This window comes from Triturus cristatus, chromosome 7, assembly GCF_964204655.1.
Source record: "Triturus cristatus chromosome 7, aTriCri1.1, whole genome shotgun sequence".
In the NCBI taxonomy this organism is placed as follows: domain Eukaryota; kingdom Metazoa; phylum Chordata; class Amphibia; order Caudata; family Salamandridae; genus Triturus; species Triturus cristatus.
This window is the reverse complement of record NC_140590.1, coordinates 1649017713-1649040080: the sequence shown is the minus strand read 5'-3', so window position 1 is coordinate 1649040080 and position 22368 is coordinate 1649017713. Positions and strand designations below refer to the sequence as shown.

General features: G+C 43.2%; 1 protein-coding gene across 1 annotated transcript in view; it reads right to left on the bottom strand.

The window, feature by feature from the left end:
• Positions 1–6958: 6958 nt before the first annotated feature.
• The window catches only part of LOC146812627 (uncharacterized), a 463433-nt gene continuing 448023 nt past the window's right edge, over positions 6959–22368 (bottom strand). Inside the window, exon 12 of the mRNA XM_085619712.1 lies at positions 6959–7165. The gene's annotated coding sequence lies outside the window, so the exon portion shown is untranslated. The remainder of the gene's footprint in view (positions 7166–22368) is intronic.

Genomic DNA, 22368 nt, shown 5'->3' with positions numbered 1-22368 from the left:
AACGTATGAGGCAGAAAGCAGTGAATCTGTGTCCTCTCAGCATCAGTTGTTGCAAAGGATCGTAGTCATCTGTTTCGCCCGTTATATAGGAGGATTGGTAGGTGTGGCTAATGATTTTGAATTTTGGGGGGGGGGGGGGGGGCGTGGCCAATGCTTGTTTTCCTAATATTTGACATTTACAAGTTGCATTTTCTGTCACAAGCCAGAACACATTTGAAAGACCGTGTCGTACACATCGTCATTTGTTCGTGGGTTGAACCGGGTCTGATTCATGCCCACAATGCTAGGTTTCAGCATTCACATACCAGTCGGTCAGATCAGGCTTGTTCCCGGACAAATTGGTTGGACGAATTGTACTCCGAACGTGTCCGTTGGAATTTGCATCCAATGCATTGTACTCAGTCATTTGGACAGCTCGCAGTCGACTCATTTGGAAAGCATTCCAAAACAGAGTTGGTAGGAATGCTTTCCGTAGGAGATCGGAATTGGGCCCTTAATCTGCAATTGTGAAGGGATATCGGCAAATGTAGAGGATGATTGGGAGCCAGTACTGGCTTGAATTGATCAAATCACTTGAATCTTCTTTTTGAGTGGTAGTGCAAAGTGTTAAAAACTGAGCTATGAACTGCATGCTTTTAATCGTCATTGTATTTACGTAGCGCTCACTATCCTGGATGTGTTGAAGGAACAGATATATCAAACAAAAAATAGCACAATGTACGGTCTGGGTATTATTCAAATCTATTTGGAAGCACTATTTTATTGTAAAACTTTTTGCACGTTTTGTATCATTCTCTTATACTGTGTGTACTGCAAGTATAAAATAATGATTTTCATATTCACATTGCTTTTGTCATGCGTTTCCTGCATGGCCCATTGTAGTTTTTCCAAGGTTAACCCCTTCGGTGACGCCCTTTCCCCCTCCTGTGCGGGGCGTTTCCATAGTGGGCGAGTTTCATGACGAGATAGTCTCGTCATGGAGCACGGTCGCGCTGTGCCCATGACGAGACTATCTCGTCATGGGCACAGAAGAGGTTAAACTAATTGTGCATGCTATAGGCCACATTCTCCATTGCACATGTTACTATAATAAACACGCTTGCTTTTGTGTCACTTTGTATTGTCGTGTAGTTCCTATAAACCTATATAAGATTTACGCGTTTAGTCAACATAGACTGTGGGATTGGTGGCCAGACTGATTCCAGACACCCCCACCGGGTATGTTTGCCTGTATACCAGCTAGCTCACAGTGCTACTAGAAACCCCTCTTACCAAGGAGAGAATAGTTCTTGACAACTATCGAACATGACAACTCTCTCCCATCAGGGATCAATGAAACAGTACAGTACTTTTCACTCAGTCACTTGTGCTTACTTTGTCGCAGAGAGATACACAGAATAAACGGTGGGGACGTTTTCCAATAAGCATTTATTAAACCAGTGTCATTCTAGTGTAAATAGGTGTGCTGAAACAACCATCAGACAGAAATAGACAAATGATTATACACGCCAACAGAGTAAAAGGATGGTAGATATCTACCACTGTGCTAAAACAATGAATACAGGCAGATATTAAAATATATGATAGTAAAAATGCGTACTCCTACGATGCGACCTTAACTAGATGTACCCAAGTGTACCTAGCTCTGTATGTAGGTGTGTAGCCAAGAATACATCTAGGATAAAGTCAACCCCATTACCTGAAGTGAGAGACTGAGACCCCATCTTGGTCTCGAGATGGACACCCCGCAAGGGATATCAGACCACTGCGAGTTGGAGTGTCTGTGTGCAGGAACTTCAGCATCTCGCGTCAGTTTGTCAGCTTGGAAGTCCTATACTCCTCTGCCTACCTCAGCAAGATATGGTGTTTATATACCCAAAGTGGTACCCTCAGGGGTTCTACCTTGCTGTGTCATGTCAGACTTAGGATGATGGAAGAAATGTTCCTTATACATAGTATTCTGCAGGAGATGGTAGTCCTGCTGAGTTTCCAAGAATCCTCATGCGTAATGGATAAAGCTAGTTATCAAGGAAAACCCCACATCCTGTAAGCAATACCGTAACTAGGTAAAAGGTCAGTCCTAAGAACCGTTATGTAGTGTAATGGTAGGTAAGAATAGAGGTGAAAGGTTAGGTGACTACCTGAGCCTATATTGGGGAACATATTTGAAACATTATATTTTCATACAGGACCAGCATATTTATTTGTGTTCTGTTCTTTTCCTGGGATTTAGTCTGCACACCATAGACAAGGTGAAACAACAATGTCCCTTGCTATTTTCTCTGGTCAGGCACTAGCACCTAGACATAACACGAGAATGCAGATGTTTAAGCGCATACACGTCTTGTCATACAAATTAGCACAGAGGTCCAAAAAACACACATGGAGTGAGAGTTCTGAGATTAGAACCCTGCATCAATCAATGTAAAAATGTATAACGTTTATCTGTGTATGCTTAAGTGCGGGTTCCACCACTGATCCCAGAAATCTTTGACATATAATCATTTAGCTTCAGTAGAAGGGGAGGGAGGGTTACTCTGTCTTCTAACATGACAGCATTGTCAATAAACCTTATACCATGAAAAGTCCCAACTGTATTTTTAGTAGGCATTTGATTTCTAATTGCAGCACTAACACTGCATTTTATAGCACAATTTTTTAAATAATTGTTCTAACCTTGCTTTGTGTCTCTTGTTTACTTTATTGTGGACAAGTGTGAGTGAGAGAACAAAAGGGATTGTTCCGTTACCTCAATCCCTGAGAGGGACAAGAGTGTTGTGTTAGGAAGGCATGTGAGGCACTATAGTCAGTCAGACTCGGGCTCATAGATAGCTCAGTGGTATGGGGACTCAGTCCCCACATGCCAAGGTTCTATGGTCCCAATCATAGTTCCACTCCTGAGCAGGATCCCTGCAATATGGTGCTGCCACACCTTTGGTAAGTTAATTACTTGCAGTAACCCTGAGTAGTGCTTGCCCATAATACCCATGCACCTTTTCCTGGATATGAATTATTTATCCTCTGCAGTTATTAGTAACCCGGGGTGGAGACCTCCACTCAGCCCGCGCAGTGTGCAGAGATTTGCCTTCTCCGCGTTCCGCGGAGAATGCTGAGAAGGCAAATCTCTGCACACTCCACAGTGGAGCGGAATTGGCCAGCCCCCGCCTATACTATTACAAGTAAGTAAACATCAATTAAAAATACATTTAAAACCACTTACCTCTGTACTGCAGTGTCCCCGGGCTGCAGTCCTCATCTTCCTCGCCGTATCGGTAATCCTGGTGAAAACTGCACATGCGCGCGCACCCGCGGTTGCGCATTTCTTATTTAACGGATATATATTTCTATTTGCAAACAAACTAAATTACTTTTCCTACCCTCTTTTTCAGACAAATACAATATGGCAACAGGAAGAGAGGAAACCTACATCGAATTTAAGAGGCAATCGACTGCTAAAGTATGGTGGCTATCTTTATTGTAAGGGAAGACTGAGCGAACAAATCATTGGAGTTGTGTCCATTGCACGGGCAGAGTGGTTACTTTTGGTGACATTGATGAAAAAAACACCGAGCATAACAACTCTGTAATGGAGATTGAGGTTAGAGAGAACATCCAGCAAATCAAAACTTTGGCATCCAACTCCAATGAACCCTGTGGCTCACTTGTGGGGGAGGTATTCCAGCACATTCCTATGTTTTTAACAAGTTCTAGGCCCACAATTCCTAATCTCTGCAGAATTTTACAAAGAATAAAACAGGCAAATCACCTGCAATGATTGATGCCCCAGATCTACTCAGACATTAACATTCCCATTGAACTTACTGTAACCTTTACTAATGAAACTTTTCTTTTACACGACAACGAAAACCCTCAGGAAAGGATATTAATATTTAGCACATCCCAGAACCATGTCATTTTGGAGAATAGTGACGTTTGGATGACGGATGGAACCTTTAAAATCGACACATAAATCCATTCACCAGAGTATCCACTATTCATGTCAATATCAATAACACTACAGTTCGTTTAGTATACAGTTTACTCCCTGATAAGCGAACCTCAGCATAATAATTCAATCTAACAGTGGTAAAATCTAAAACACTTACTAAAAGACCAAGAAAATTGATAATTGATTTTGATTTACCCATGATTAACACGAATACGAAATGATATACAGAAACAAATCCAAGGGTTTATTTTCACTTTTCTTTAGAGAAAATCCAAAATACATCCTTAGTTGAGGATTACATTTCAGACAGTAAAATGCAGTATGAATTAAAGACACTAACAGCATTATGCTTTGTACCTCCTTACAGTGTGGATGAATACTACACATCAATTGCTGAATGTGAGTATTTTACAACAAACTATGATAAATTGGCTCCCTTACTAAATTACTTTGAGGACGCATGGATTGGCCATCTAAACAGTTTAGGTGGCAGGAGGAAGCCATGGTTCCCTGCTGAATGGTGGAACTGTAAAATGACCTGCTTAGAGGGAGATGCAAAGACTAATCTTGTAATAGGGGGATGACCACTCCAACAAACCAATTGAAAAACCTCACCCAAACGTTAATTATTTCTTAGAAATTATAAGGAAGGACCAAATTTTCCAAGATATGAGAATGGCGCAATCATTGACAGGTAGTCTGAACCTACATTTTTCAAAAACTACAAAAGAAATGTCCGAGCAACTATAGGGTCAAATTCAAGATTTTATGTTGATAGTGGCTTCAGACTACCTAGGCAACATCGCACACATACTACATTTATAACAAAGACTAACACCTATTCTATCTTACTTACCAGTTTTGCATTTTTTTCAAGAAATTAGTTTAGCATTTTGTACATTATTTTGTTTAATTAAAGGAATGTTGGGCTTCTTACCTGAAGTTGTCCTTTCTTCACCTCTTGGTGATCAATAAACAACAACACTTCACCAAGATTCTTGAGCGCTCCAATAATTCAAAGTAACAAATTCAGATTCCATGAAGGTATCCAAATCCCATTGTAAACTAACAAAGACAACACATAATTGGTGTAGTCCTATTTTAGTACAAAACAACTGTTGGAAAAGTTTCTGTAGTCTGAAAAACACAAAGCCCCAACAAAAAAAGCACAATAATGTGATTTAAAACTCCTGCAGGAGTGAGGATCTTTATCTTCTTTAGAGATAAGGCAAATTAAAGCATCCAAAAAGGATCCTGAGGAAGAAGCGGAGAGTGAGCAAGTAGTTATCAGATTTAGCAATTTTGGGAGAAGTAACCTAGCAAAAAATGAATAAAAATTCAGTAGTTAATCCATCAGGACCAGGGGCTTTATCTTTGAGTGTGTTCAAGTCAGTATGTAGTTCAGATTGCGATATGTCAGCTTCCAGCAATTAATGGTCAATACATTTATCTGCAGGTTTAAGTATAGACAAAAGATACTGAGAAATGTTAAGGTCAGAAGTTACATTATCAGGTGTATGTGAAGATTCATACTACCGAACAAATTCATCTAAAATTATAGAGTCCTTATACCTTGCTGTTTGAGTAGTTTCAATAATTGATTCAATGTTAAATTTATTATTATCTTAACCTTTAGGTAATTCGCTAATAATTTGCTTGACTTATTCTTACCACTGTAGAACTGTGCACTAGACTTTAAAAACAAAAGCATTATCTGTGGATTCCTTGTTAAACTGGGGTTTAGTGCAAATAAATTCTGATAGATACTCTTTTGACTTGTATGTATAAAAGGAATGTTCAGTCTCTGTGTCAAAAAGTCACTGGTATGAATGCGGGATGCTTTCCGTTTTTTAGAAACATAGGTGATCATAAAGTCACGTGCAGTTGCTGTAAAGGCATCCCAGATATCATGAAAAAGGAGGTTGTCTGTTTGATTAACATGAAAATAATCCTGAGAACTGCTCAAAGGCGGCGGTGGAATTGGGATCTAAAAGGAGTGAGTTATTAAAATGTCATCTGCAAGGGGTACGAGAGCAAAAAGGCAAATCCAACTGGAGGGAAACAATGGCATGATCAGATATTAGAATTGATCCAATATCCGCCTGACAAAGGGATTGTGAGATTATGCGATACAAAAAACCTAGTCAATACGGGATTGAATTTGATGAATGGGAAAAGTAAGTGTATTCTCTCAAAGTGGGGTTGCAGAGACGCCAGGCATCAATTAATTTGTGTTCCTCAATAGTATGGACAAAATTTTGTGAGTTTTATTTGGAATAAAAGTAACTGTAGAATCTCGGTCGATAAAGGGTTTACTATTTGGTTATAATCGCCAGCTATAATAAAATTTTCTTCAAGGTGATTAAGAATTTGATTCAGGTCAGACCAAAAAAGGTTGTCATTGATAGTGGGAGCATAAATATTTAACAAAGAGACTGAAACCTTCCCAATTATTAGATTAGTATATAGCCACCTACCCACATCATCGGAATTCCTGGGAAACCAGCTTAACATGCAATGATTTAGGACAAAGTTATCACCCCATTCCTTTTACCATCTCCAGGAGAAAATAATACATCACCCACCCACCCCTCCTTCAATTTTAAGGATTCCTGTTCTGTAAGGTGGGACTCCTGAATTATAGCTATACTGGCACCTAGATGAGATAAGTGGGATAAAACACGTTGTCATTTGATAGGAGAATTCAAACCTCTGACATTCCAAGAAATGATTTTTAAGGACATTCTAAGAAGTACAAAAATTAATAATTCATACCAAAGCAGAAAAAGAAGTAGAGTGAACCGTAAAAATGCATGTATATACCAAAGGACCATAGCGCACAGGTGCTAAAGAAGCAGAAGAAAAGAGAAGAGTAAAAGAGAAGAAACCTTAAAGCAATAGGAAAAACGAAACATGAAGAAAAAGAAAACCACAAAGTAAAAAGGAACAGTAACACAAAAACTGACAGGCAAAATATACTTACGTAGAATAGTAATCCTTCCTTCCATATACTTTATTTCGGCCACAAGGGCCATAAAAGTAACATACATTTTTACAAACCAAGTTAAAGAAAACCTCAAGATCAGAATAGTAATCCAAGGAAAGGTGTGAGGCCACATGGGGTAGATGGAACGTCAGGAATCCATGAGCGGAGCACTGGAAGAACTTAGCACATATTACAAAGTACAGGAAAGACCACAAACACAAATGAGGTACCTGCAAGAAAAATAGGTGAGTATTAATAATCAATATTAATAAAAGCAATATTAAAGGAGAAGAAGGAGAAGAAAACTCCTGACTGCTACCAGGGAGCAACAAAGAGATGATCATAACATAACAGACATATTATATAACTAACATAACTTTGAATCAAAAATTCTCAAGAAAAAACAAGGTTATCAACATCATTTAAGAAGTAGATTGTCCTGACGTATCCATAGTTTCTATCATGCAAGCATTGATGAAGCTTTTTAGCTTAACAGGATCTTCACATGTAGAATTCTTTACACCTGTCAGCAGTAGTCTTAGCGGAGTCCTGGGAGAAAAATAGAGGATTTCCTAACCAAGAAGTAAGGTTCAGCAATATAACGGCAGCGAGGACTTTAAGGAGGTCAGTATATTCAAGAAAGTACATAAATGAGGACACTTGGATTACGTGCATGGGAACCAGAAGATGACTGACAACCCAACCTAGGGGCCCATTGAATGTTGAGATGAGTGCCCTCAGGCATATTCAAAAGCTTGGGAAGAAAGGACTTTAGAAAAATTCAGTGTCAGAGCCTTCTGATCCCTCTGGTAAGCATTAAAGACAGAGGTTATTCCTTCTGCTCTTGTTCTCAAATTTTCAACTTACTGTTGAAGAGAAGAGACCTTAGTTTGAAGAGATTGTATTTTAATGGTATCGGAACCAAAGGATGCAATGCTCTGCACTTCTGTAATAAGCCTTTCCTCCATTTGGGACCATTTATCAGTAAGAATCTGCAGCTTAGAGTTGGTTCCCTCGATAAAGGGCCTTAAGGCACGTATCTCTTCCAACAAGAGCTCCTTAGAAACAGGTGGAGGAGATTTTGTGGGGAAGGAGGGTCCTTCTTCAGACGCTTTGAAGTAGCCTTCCCGGCACAGGTTCCGCCAAGACCAGATGAAGAACAACTTTTGTGTGAAGAAACCAAAGAAGACACCATTTTTGAGAGCTGGGAGAAGGTGGTGGAATTCTTAATGAACTTATGAGCAGAGGGTGGAAGTGAGGAGTTCACCTTTTTCACACGTCCTATATATGTGCAGGAATATGGAGAGGCAATTATCAAAAAGACATAAAAATCACCAAAATTCAGCACCTCAGAGTAAAAGTAGACTCTGCAGTATTGCACTTGAGCAAAAATATCTCAGAGCTACTCAAATAGACGAGACTTATGAGGAGAAAAGTAGAAAACCAACATCCTGGTAGAAATGCGAAGAGATGCCATGAAGAAAACTGCAAAAAGTCACCAAAAACCAGCATCCATCATCACAGCGTAAACGTAGACACTCCAGTATTGTACTTGATAAAAAATCTCAGAGCTACTCAAACAGATGAAATTTGCGATGAGAGAACCACTATTCTGCCAAAAATGCGAGGAGACGCTATGAAGAAAAAAGTTAAAGCAAGGGCATAATAGGACAAAGAACCTTCACCAGTATCATGCGTCATGGATAATTAAAAAATGAATGGCACCCAAATGAGTTCATTTCTTCACAAGTAAAGAACTTTCTCTCACAGAGCAGCTACAAGCACAAAATGGTGGCCGTCACCGTGAGGTGATCCGAGATGTCAGCAAGAACAAAGACTTCGTGACCGAACAAAAAGCCGCCCAGCGGACAAAATGATGTCGGGTCTCACCGCTTCTCTGTCACTCCATTTGGACGAGCAGAACCCGCAGGGAGAGCAACAAAAGTTCTCATATCCCATGTCGACTCCAGGAGTTCTACCTGGTATCTTCCGCGGGCTCCAAGCCACGCCCCTCAAACAGTTATATATAGGTGTACTCTTTTTTTAAAATAAGTGAAATATATATTTTTCCCACATCTAAAAGTGTTTTTATTTACAGTTTATTGAAATATTAAATAGGTATTACATCTCTCCAAGCTGAACATCTTTTCTAGCGTATAATTTATGAACTACTGATTTTAAATTGAAAGTCCGTTATTAAAATGAATACAAGAGTATTAATACACTTCCCAACCCAAACCCCCTATTCCATACAACCTATGCCACAGGGTGGATGTTACACATCCAAGAATATTTTTGGGATTTTTAAAAAAATAAAATTTTATCATTAACAAATGTTTTAAAATAAATGGATTCCCAAGTAATTTTAATTAATACAAGAGTACTAATACACTCCGACACCTAAAGCCCATATTACCCTCACATCCAGATAGCAATTATTTTTATTTTGAAAAAAATACAAATATTAAAATGTTTAATACATTAATACCCGAATATTAAAAGTATTACCTGACTATCAATTTGCTACCCTTCTCAATAACCCAATGTCCCAAACATCCTGTACCACAGTTTAGGTGTTTTCATCCCCCAAAGAGTTTAATTTAGCTTTTTTCTAACTAAAAAATACAAATTAATACCCAGCTATTACAATTAAAACCAGAGAATTACACACTCACCCACCCAAAAGCCCTATTTCCCTCACATCCATTTATTATGTATTTAAAATAAAATTTTGAAAGCAAAAATTAACCAAAATCAAATTAAAACACCAATCTTTAACATTATTCCAATAAAAAAACGTAGCTATTAAACTTAACATAAAATGCGCTGTAATTGCATGCATCGTAATGGCATCTACATTGTAAAAATTGCATTGGAAAATCATGATGATGTAATGCCCGAGTTGTAATGGTAATTTCCTAGTTTGGGCACCAATCATGAAGTACCACCTCTTTTGGCAAGCCTATTTCTGATGAGGACACCAAGCCAACCCTTGACTTCCTTACTATTTAATGGGATAAACCTAAGGAACAACAAAACAAGACAACATGGAGGTACTCCACCCCCAGAGTCCTCCGAGAAATGTTGCGATTTTCGTGATCGCACTAAAATGAAGAATATTGATAGTTATCTGATTCCTTTCAACTATTTTAGTTGTTCCTTTCAGGAATCATCTGACCAACAGTACAACAGAGGAGGGCATTCTGATGTCTACCAAGGAGAGTACATGCAACTGAAAAGAGAGAACGCTAGTCTGAGGTGAAGATATTGAGGATAGGCCCTTTCCATATAAAGCCCCTTTCCTGAAAATGTTGCAGCATTGACAGCTAGATATGCACCAGAATCTCCACAAGTTTCTTGTAACAAAAGCAACTGGTGCCATCATTATTGTTGAAACCGCGGATACTCACGTAGCTCCTCCAGACAGACTATCACTTGGAAATCCAAACTGAGGGCGACGTTCAATATACCATTAAATCATTTTTACAGGACAACTTGGCAACTTCTTATGATATTCTACTAGCATGAGTCGATTGGCCCCCACCTTTTGTTCTTGCTTGTCCACAAGTTGAGAATGTTATTCCCCTTCTTTCTCACACCTCATCCCAGACAGGAGGTAGATCCTTCTCCCACCTGGCCGCCAAGACTTGGAACGCCCTCCCCACCGAACTACGCCTGACCCAAGACCACCTCTCCTTCAGGAAGAAGCTCAAGACCTGGCTGTTCGAGCAGTAGCGGACCCCCCCCCCCCCCCCCCAGCGCCTTGAGACCCTCCGGGTGAGTAGTGCGCTTTATAAATGCCTTTGATTGATTGATTGATTGAGACAAGGTCTAACTTGCACATGTTTCTGAATAGCCCCTTGCCGTGGCCCCAGCTCTTTATCGTAATGACATGGGTTGGGGATAAGGATTCCCCTTACCATGCTATTCCTATATGGTCTACACCTCAAATTCAGCCATAGTATCCCATTAAATGGGATGCTAAAGCTTCCGTTGAAGAAATCCTTTCCAAACTTGAGTACCAGGGAGTAACAGAACACTATCTCAAACAAATAATCCTCTTTTTCCTGTTCTGAAACCTGATCGCTCCAATCGTATAGTCTTAGATCATGGACATTTGAATACTCATACTTGCACATTTGCAGTGCTAAAATACCCATAGTACAATGCTGATTAATATTATCATCTGTAAGAAACAAAACTACATTGGACATATCCAAGGATTTTTTCAGTCACAATTTGGGTCCCGAGAGCGGTGACTGGTCAGCACTCAGGGCGATCAGTTTTCAGAGGTGCTACACCAGTATCCCTAGGGGAAAAGTCTTGCCCCTCATTTTCTAGAAAATTGTGCTAAATTGCAGCCTCCATGAATACTTACAAAAAAATGAAGTCTCTAATAGGATTTTTTCATTTTGGAAGGACATATATATATGATTATGCGCTATGCATTGAAGAGCTTCATGCCTTAATATGTCCTGATTTTTCCACTTCCTATTGGACATCAGAACACATCTCAACACATAGGTCGTTACAATCTGAATTGCTTGGAACATGTAGCCTACATACAGGTGTTAACAATGTCATCTGGGTATTACAGAGTGGAATTGGATTTACATATGTAACCTTTAATGAAAGTGAAACGGTACACATAGCATATAAATCGCATCTATATTACCCTGCAGAAAGGCATTTTGCTTCTACTGAAAAAATTTGAACTGCTGTACAGATGGCCATCCTAAAGGAAGGGCCACAAGCTCAAGATAAATGCATTATTGTTGTTTTTTCTATGCCAGTTCGAGGCCATCACAAAAGCAAGTTTCCCTAATGCAAAGGTCCTCCATTCCTGCTGGAAGCAATGGGCTACGTCCTTTATAGCCATGGATGTAGACTTCGTCTTCCACCCATCTTTGCAAACTCAAGAATGTTTTCATTATGAACATCTTTATCCAATGCCATATTCAGTTTTGCCTCTTGTTCAATGCAGAAACATCATTTACACTGACGTTTCTGCTCAACCTGCTATTGGTTTTAAGCAGCAGTATTCTGCAGCCTGAGCTATCAGTATTGGCACTATGTCAGTTGCCGTTTTTCACCCACATACTAATCGCGCCCAGGCCCTTGAGGACTGTACTGAGCAGTAGGCTAAAATGAAAGCTTTATTCTTGGCTCTTGAAAATACAGATCCTGAATTCCCCTAACTCATCGTGTGTGATTTTTATTACTGTGTACTGTCTTTTAATGAGAACTTACATTTTTAGCGATCAAATGGTTTTAAGGATTCCAAGAGTAGCACAAACTGCTTTGGGTTAAAGTAGCGGATCTAAAAGATAGGTTGCCACAAACTCACATTGTACATACAGCAAGTCATCAACTTGTTGGAACACATACCATAGAGAACACTCTGCCTGATGAAGCAGCATACGAGATCATTACGTGTTTTAATGAACCCATTTAAAAGGTCACCGCTTTACCGTAGGGCTTGCCTTCAAAATATTCCCATCAATTAAATGATCAAAGTGTTCCTTTTGCAACTATTCCTGGTGTTGGTGATCGTGTGATTCCCAATGCAGACAGGATTCAATTATAGTAGCACACTAAGGTGTAGCTTCCACTCATGCTGTAGTGGCTGCCACTATTTCACTCTTACAGCAATGCTATTAGTGGCAAGGTTTATACCAACAGACCAGAAAATATGTTTTATCTTGTGACTTGTCAACAAATCAAAAGTTCCACTGTGTCTCGTCCACCCCAGACATCTTTTTATTTATAACCAGCCTTTTGTCTGCTTTAACATTGCTCATTGTGGCCTATTGATTTCATATACTGCGTTCAAATATATTTTGGTTGCAGTGCATTCTTGCTATGGATTCCTTTGGATTTTCCCACACCACTTGGCTTACGTTCAAAATGTTATTAAAGACTTGCAAGTCTATCGCTACATATCCCTGTTGCGCATTCCATTCGGACCTTAAACGTACCGTGATTCGATTAAGCCCATAGCAGTGCAAGTGCATTTTTCTTCTCCATATAGACCTGAGGGTAAATTCTGTTGTAGAGAGAATGAATTGCCACTTAAAGAAGTACTTAATGGCTAGATCATTAGGTACAGGATGTAGTTGGTTGAACTTTCTTTATGACGTTTAACTAGTGTTAAATAACCTCCCTGAAAGATCTCTTGGTGGGCGGAAACTGTATGAAGTACTTTTTTGGCATCAAGATGCATGTTACAGACCTGGATAGTCCAGACGTTGTGGCGGCTGCAACAACCTTGGACATAGATAGTTGGTATTTGTGCTGTCTTATAGGACCTACAAACGTTTTGTGACCAATAATCTTGCAAAAAATTGCTTGAGACTCACTCTTCCAGAGCTGCAGATCAAATTCTGTTTTCCGGCTGGCTTCAAATGATTAGCGATTTAGTTTGATAGGTGGTGGCGATCAAAAAGGAATTCAGCCTAATATATCATGCTCCTATTCCAGTTCTTGGTGTCCAAAGAGCACGAACAGCAACTGCTACGACTTCCGGGATACAAAGACAATCGCTTTGTCTCTATGAAACATGTGAAACAACACCATGTGGCCCATTCTTCATGGTATGACATGGAGTAGTCGCCCTTAACACAGCACTTTCAATTGCGGCCGATGAGCACCACTGATTCCGATACTCCCCGGCTAGAGGGGGGAGGTTGAGTCCACCACTGACCATTTTCAGTCTTCTACAATGGATGTCGGTTACAGCTTCCTGTTTTCCAGCTAAGTACCTCTGGGTATTATATGGCCCAAGATAATACTTCTTTGGCCACTTTTTTGGACATACTTCCAGCACAGTTTGTGTTTTTATTTCTTGGTTAAAATGCAACTATCTAGTCCCCCATAGGATTGATATCAGGATCATACTTATCTTGTTTCTGTGGATTGTATTTGTGACCATTTTTTTCATACTTAATAATGGCCATTATCTCCCAGAATGTTCAGCTACATAACTGGCAAACCGGATGCTGGCCCCACATCCATCATTGCATAAAATTTCAAGCATTGGCATAGCCAATAGGTCTCGCTTTTGGGACCTTATAAGTATTTAGATATGCAGCACAATATCCTTGGTGCAAAAACATTAACTGTTGCATGGTTAAACACTTATGAGGCCCCAAAGGCGAGACCTATTGGCTATGCCAATGCTTGTTCAGTGTTTGCAAGTTGACAGTGCGCGTGCCTTTACTGCAAAGTACTTGAATGAATGAAAAGACGAGTGTCCTGGCGCGAGACCACATGTTTTGGGGCGCAGAACTCTTCCAAGAGCTCCAGAACACCAGCAGCCCGTGAGCGCAATTTAAGTACCATGCTGCCCAATGCAACCAAAGAAAAGGGTACCAGTTGCCCACCATGTGTGTACTAAAATGCAGCACAAACGGGGCGGCAGCGGGCGCCACTAACCACTTGGCGTCTGTGCCACTGCACCTGCTGCACTAGTGATTGCAACAACACTCGCTGATGGGCATGAAAGTGAAGGACTGTGGACTCTGGTACGAGGATGAAGCAGTAACTCTTCAAACACACAGATGCTGGCCAAGAGACCTGGGATTCGGTCCATTCATACGGAAGAATTTGGCATTTTTTGCGCCCTTGCAGGCTTATTAAGAAGCAATAATTGAGCTGGTGCCCCATCCTGTTGAGTAAAAAAGTGGACCGGAACATTAAAACGGGTGTGATCTTTTAAGGACAGAGCAGGTGCATTAAGGATCTCTTCTACGTCAACGAGATGATTGATTTTACATGCAATCAGAAGTGCGTTGGTTGTTATGACAACGACACCAGAGAAAACTGCTGTATGTTCTCTGTATATCATTTTTTTTTTATTCCAGTTTCTAAAAACTGTACACTTAAACAGGGGATGGGGTGAAAATTCATAAGAAAAATGTAAAAGGGTGAGAGGCTGAAAGATAGGAGGATCAGAAGAAAATGAGAACTGGAGACGAAGAAAAAGTAAAACAGCGGATGTATAATAGAAAAGGAGGATAATAAAAAATATATATATTAAAAGGCTAATGAGACAGTGACATGGCTAACAGAAAACTCAGGAAAATGGCTAAATGAATAAGGAGAACAGAAAGGGAAAGACTGGAGGAAATGTGTTGAAGCCAAACAAAAAAATAGGTAAAGTAGGGTATAAGAAAGCACAGACATGTAATATTCAACATAATGAAAGGAAAGACAGGCGTATAAGAAATACAGAAAAACAGAAAGTTTGTTGAGAAATAATGAATGAGAAAATGATACCCTGTAAAAATTATGGTAAAGAAAAGGGGTTAAAGGGAGTAGTAATGAAAGAGTGGAGAAAGAAAGGAAATTGTGAGGGGCGGGTTATTGGTATTAGAAGAAAATGAAAAAAAGAAAAGAGGAAAAGACAGTAAGAGACGGAACAATGGTAAAGAGATAATGAAAATAAGTTTGACAGACAGGGGATGGTTTAACTAGAGAGAATGAGCAATACGGGGGACAATTACAAAAAAAATGAAGAAAAGCGAAGCACGTAGGAAGACAGGAGAAACAAATGAGAAAAAAAGGGAAATGAGATGAGAAGAAAAGGTAAAACAAGAATTGGCCGCGTGGCCATGAAAGTGACACGGAAGTGCGGCCCGTGAAAGTGATCGCAATCAAGAGAACCTGGAGATGTGTGATGGAGGAAAGAGATGGCAGCTGCGTGCGTGCACGCAAGCTTTAGGCCACCAAAAGCCTGTGGCAGCACTTTGAAAACCTGTACACTAAATGTCTCGCAGTGCAGTGCATGCGCTGGCTCAGCGAGACCTAAAAAAATACTTCTCCCTCGTAAACATTTTAGTCAGTCCAGTGACTGATGGAATTGTTTGGTATAAAGTTCCTTTCGATGTATTAGTTCCAATGGATATTCTGCTGATACCATATGTGTTCAAAGTTTAAATGGGTGATGTAATTGAACCGGGGTCAGATGATTGGGATGTTGATACTCTAAATTCTATGCTTTCTGAATTAGCATATTATACTGTTATAGAATCCGAAGACCTATACCATAATTCTGACAAATATGTGGAGATGTTCTGCTATCATCATTGTGGACATCACTTTGTGCACAGATCTAGTGGACAGCATCCCCATTTTCATTATGCACAATGGGACCATTGTCCAACTTCCCTTCAAGGGAGTTGCAAAAAGATAAGTATACATATTTCAGAGGATAAGCCACTTTAGACCCCCTGTAATTTTTTCAATCAACCCTAACACCACAAAGGAAATATATGCCTACTCAGACTAAACTTCTAAATACCACTACATTCATTATCAGTTGGCCCTGAAAGATTATGATTACTGGAAGGACAATTGATTTGAAATCTATTTGGGGTATGAAGCCCTAGCAAGTTCAGGACACAGAATTTTTATGTTGAGTCTGTTTAATTCCCACTCAAATGTTTTTCCTACTTCTTGTCTGGGGTTGGCAAAAACAAAAGAAATTAACTCCCCGGCTATTCTTACAGTGGCCTACTTTGATGATTGGCAGATTATACTGAAGAACAATCAAATAGCATTGTGCAGAATGGTACCTTTAGTCATTTGTAAGTCCAGGCGGGTGGTTGTTAGGACCAGTGGATTCGATTGGTTGTCATGTTTTTTTTCCTAAATTCCACACTTGGGTTTAAATCAAGCAGACCCGATCCTCGATATCCCCAGTCAGAACATTCCAGTATTGTTGCCACCGATTTTGTTAGGAAAAATGTTTCAACTATTAATGGAACTTTCCACACTGTCTGCAGTGGAACTATATCGCTACTGTCTGAGGACATGAATTTATCAGCTTTTCTTTTCGGTCCTAAATCCCCAAGTTCTAAAACCTTTATTTATGCTACTTCTGATGAAATTTGGAAACTATCACAAATCAAAGCTGCTGCAAGTTTAAAACACATTGACCAGAATAATTTGGAAAAAAGGCTACCTGTTGTCAGGAATAGTAATACTCACAATGTTGTTCAAATTGTAAATAGAAGTTGACAATGCATTGTCTGTTATTGATATTGTGCAGAAGAACATGTTAACCTCATATCATGGGCAAAGTCAGCTTAGATCTATTATGCAGTAGGGGGGTGCTAGAGTGTGCACGGCAAGTTGGCTGTGCTTTAGTGCAGCTCTGCCGGCTGAACTATCGATCCACCAATTATCCCACTCACATCGTACCATCCTTCGCCCCACTCCCTAGGGACAAAGCCTACATCATAATTTGCAAGCAGTGAGGGTGATTTTAGTGAGCTGCAGGCTCAGTAAGCGACGAACTGACGGCTTGACCCGGGCGGCCTGTAAACAACATGGCAGCGACAGGCTGAGTCGCAACCCTTTAATCCAGGCCTTAAGAAGGGGAAGCAGACGGGCGTCCTGGTCAGATGAGGCCCCGGAACGGATGTTACTGGAGTGCCAAGGGTGCATGTTGGCTGCGGCAGAGCTGTGAGACCGGAAAGCTTGAGGCAGTGCCCTGAGGTACAGAGAGCACATTTGGCACGGAGGCGGCAATACATGCGGAGAGGCCAAACGAGGAAGTGGATTGCCGTCCCTGCCGCGAGTGGCACCCGAGGGGCAGTGATGCAGCGGAGTTGACTGCGACTGGAACTGAATGCCAATACTCTTACCAGTGGTGAGTGTCTGCCACTGGGGCCTGCAGAGCTGGATCGCGAGAACTGGTCTCCCGGATTGGGTGTCAACGTGAGGAAACGCAGGCCGGTATATGGGGAGACCTCCCGCGGCTCCCCCCCGCTGGGCTGAATAGTGGGGATTGCGTCACCGCAGCGAACTCTGCTGATGGCCCTGTCTGGCCTACGACAGCACGATATACTTGCTCACAACAGCCCCGCGCCAGGGTGTTGCATTTGAACTGCTGTGCTGCTTGGCGTGTGAGCGTCAACGGAGCTGCTTGAACAGTTTGCGGTACCTGGCGGCTCGGGTGAGGCATAAGGCGCTAATGGACCCTGAGAAACTCTTTCAGCATCTATACGCCACGGGTGGAAGAGCCCGAGGGCTGGCCCATATCTGGCACCCATCCTCACAGTTACGCACACCTCTAGTTGATCTTGGAAACACTGGGCCACACATTCCCCTACAGGTTGCTTCGTGTCTGCACCTTCGCTATTTGGGAGATAATTGGGTGCGTGTGGTAGCACTGTCCCATTTGTTTCAAGTTCCCTGCTGGATCACTGAATTGGGGACTGGTGAGCCTGCTGCTGCTGAGTTGGTGCACCCTCTACCTAGCGAGGGCAGTGGCGTGCGACCTGCTCCTAAGGCGGGAACAGTTGTGGACTTTCGCTGCCATCACCAGGCCACAAAATGGGTAAACCGGACAAATCACAGCCTCGCCTCAATTTTGAAACTCGTAAATCAAGAAAGGTGCAACGCGGGGCTACATAGGATTCTGAGCTGGATGTACCGACTGAGGGCACCACCTAGCTGGAGTCCACGTTGTTGGCCATGCAGAGTAGCCTCCAATCTATGGACAGGAAAATAGATGCCCTCAATCTCAGGATGGATCATATGTCTGCTAAACTTGACAAGCAAGGCGCCAGGATGGGAGAAGCGGAGGATGGCCTGGAAGTGGTTACCACCAAGACACACGTCATGGAAAAGGTGCTCGCAGTGATCCAGGCAAAGAATGAAGATTTGGAGGCGAGATCTCACCGCAACATCAGTGTCATGGGGTTTCCAGATTCCACCAACATAGGTAGGATGGAGACGTATATAGAGGATTTGCTCTGAGAAATTTTGGGATCCGAGCACCTGTCAGCAATGCTCTTGATGGAGAGCATCTCTCGTCCCCCTCCGGGAACCCTTCCGAGGACAGTAATTGCCCACCTTCTGAATTATCGGGACTGTGACGCTATCCTTAAAATGTCTCGTGAGAGGGGTACGATAACGCATAATGATAATAATCTGTCCTTTTTCCCCAGAGTTCATGGCGACGGTTCAAGCTGCCAGGCGGGAATTTTAGTCCGTTAAGAAGGTGCTGATCACTGACAAAGTGTCGTATACTATGTTGTATCCTGCCAGGTTGAGCATTGGTGGGGGTAAAAAGCCAAAATCTACACCAGCCCCAAGGCTGCCATGGAATATGCTCGGTCGCTCAGGAGGTCCCGCCGTGAGTAATCTAAGTCACCTGAGGATGATGAGGATTAAACTCAGGAACTAGCCACTCAATGTGCTGAACTGGTTGGAGTCTGGCAGGACTACGGACGGACGTATCTTCATTATGAGGCCTGTATGCGTGGGGGGCATGGCTACGCAAGCAATGGAGACGGATGTGCTGGAGAAGAGCTCCGTCGGTCTCCCCTCTCTAGCCGCATATCTCCGATTGCAAGTATCTGCCAGGGCTGAGTGCTTACTTGAACACACCGGGAGCTGGCCTGATACTCCGGTGAAATGAGCGGTGGTATCTGGTGAAGAAATCCGCAATGTGCTTCTCCTACTCCAGTGCTGCCCAACAGGTTGCCATTATCCCTGGGATAATCTGTACGCCAGGCCGTGGGCAAGCGCCACCCACCGGGCCTCGGACAATGCTGCAGCTCGCGGTGGGGACACTGCATTCTCCTGCTGATGCTGGGACTGGCCAAGACTGAACTGCCGGCTGCCGTGGGGGCTCCCTGACGTATGGTGCTGCTATGGCGTGGGTCCCTCCCCCACAGCACGTAGGTGCCCTCACAGGCTCACGCTTGCTGCCGAACCACGGCCCAGCGCTCCTGCTCCCAACTGCATCTGGACTGCGCAACTCTGGTGAATCACACCCCCCCTCTTCAACCGTGACCCATTCTGCATGGCCGTTGGCAGGGACACGGGGGGCAGCGTTGAGCATAACCGGATGCGCAGTGTAGAGGCGCTGGTGAAAAAGTGAAGGGGCGCCCGGCGGCGGTGGATGCTGGCGGCAATGGAAACATGAGAGAGCAACAGAGCCACGAAGATAGGCCCAGCCGAGCGTTAAAGGACCCTCTGGCCCACCACCCAAGGTCTGTGACATCTCACCTGCATGGAGTGAATCGCAATGCCAAGAGGACCCGGTAGTAATTGAAGTGGCAGCCTTTGCCCACACGCTCCACCTGCTAGACCAGTGCGGCCGCACCAACAACCGATCGACCGTGAAAACAGCGGCAGTACCCCGCCTGCCGCCGGACCTCTTATGCAGACACCCCAAGGCCCATGTCACATGGAGGCCGCACGCAGACCGGTGTTGGGGGCACAGCAGCCCCACCCCCACAGACCCAAGCCCAAACAGACAAGATGGCAGAAACCGGAACGGCTGATCTGATGTCCAGTAAACTAGATGCAGTGCTGGCGGCAGTAGAGAAACTGGGGGAAACAATGAACCAGATCCGCATCTCCCTGGAGAGCAAGACAGACAAAGTGGCCATCGACCTCACTCTACTCCATGCAGATGACAGAAAACTCACGGACCGAACCACCAATGTAGAAACTACCATTGCCGACATCTCCCCAAGGATGGACATGGGGGAAAAGCACATCCAGGGCCACCTAAATCAAGTGGAGTTTTTGGAAGACAAGGCTGAGGACGCCGAAGGCTGGGCTCGGCGCAACATCCACGTTGTGGGCCTGCCAGAGGGCAAGGACCCGGTGGCCTATACCGAACACTGGCTCTGCACGCTGCTGCCTGGGGAGGCCCTCTCTCCCCATTTTGTCATCAAAAGGGCGCACAGAGTACCGGCCAGGCCCGCGACTCTGGGCTCCAATCCAAGACCGCTCCTAATCCGCCTATTGAACTACAGAGACCCCATACTCCAGAAAACTGCAGGAAATACAGGTGGACAATCACAAAATCATGTTCTTCCCGGACTACACACTACAAGTATAGAAACAACGATACTCGTACGTGGCAGTGAAAAGGCAGCGCCGGGAATACAATCTCAAATACTCTGCTGTTTCCGGCAAAGCTAAGGGTAGTTGCAAACGGAAAGACTCACTTCTTTAACACCTCGGAGGGGCAGAGGACCGGCCAGGCCCGCGACTCTGGGCTCCAATCCAAGACCGCTCCTAATCCGCCTATTGAACTACAGAGACCCCATACTCCAGAAAACTGCAGGAAATACAGGTGGACAATCACAAAATCATGTTCTTCCCGGACTACACACTACAAGTATAGAAACAACGATACTCGTACGTGGCAGTGAAAGGCAGCGCCGGGAATACAATCTCAAATACTCTGCTGTTTCCGGCAAAGCTAAGGGTAGTTGCAAACGGAAAGACTCACTTCTTTAACACCTCGGAGGGGCAGAGGATTGGCTCGACACATGACTCCACGGGCAGCAGGGCCCAGACCACCGGAATGAGAGAGGTGACCACCGCCGTCTCCCCATGCTGTCATCGCAGGGTGAAGAAAAGAACACGGCCCTTGGTCTCTCAAACCCTTGGACCAGTCCCGGAGCTGATACTAAGTGGCAAGCGCCAGGCTCTCCATGAGGTTGCCGCTATCAGCAGGACACACGATGAAGAGGCTGACTCGGCTTCTGATCAGCAAGGACCGGCCACGGACTATGGACTCTCGGACAGTTTACAGGCCTCACAAGACTCATGTGAACTACCTCATACCCTACAGACCTCTAATGACATTGTCTAGACTCCTGTTCTTTGTATTTCCTACCTGGCACAAACAGGACAGACGCCATGCACGCAAGTATTATAGGCATGCAATTAGATCGCACAGCGCAATTGTTAGCTTTAAATTATAGAAATGCTGAATTAAAGCCAGGGATCTGGATGTAAGCGGATGGCGGGAGCCATAGCCAAAACGGCTCCTAGTGTTAACAAGTAGGGGCTTCTCCTTCTAGCCCCTGACGGGAACATCATATCTGACGTTCGATCCACGGACCTGGCCCGCGCACGCCTGGCTGGAAGATGGGGAGCTGCCGGGGTGCGATCGGTCGTTTGACACCTTATAGATTGCTGCTTACAATAGTCCCCCCTAGACATTGGTTAAATGTTGCTTCTACTTATTGTTTGGTCTATTTTTGTATACAGTTTGTCATTGTTATGCCATCATCTATACGCTGCGGTATGGTAACCAGGGTACTAGCTCAATGAGGGTACAAAATTCTGAAACCGTTCCCAATCACAGTGCTTCAACTCTCTGCGACCATCAGCCCGCCACGGCCTTGTGTGATAGCGTTACTCATGCACCATGGCACCAATTAGGATAGGCACCTGGAATGTGAGAGGCATAAACAGTCCATCGCGCAGGCCTCATTTATTCACACCTCAAACGACACCATATACAAATAGCCCTCCTCCAGGAGACACATTTGCCTACATCAGATGTGACACAGCTACACAGGAGGTGGAGGGAGCAACTATTTGCTACAAGCTACTCAGCGTATGCTAGAGGAGTTTTGATATGTGTGAGGCCGGGGACTCCCTTCCCGGT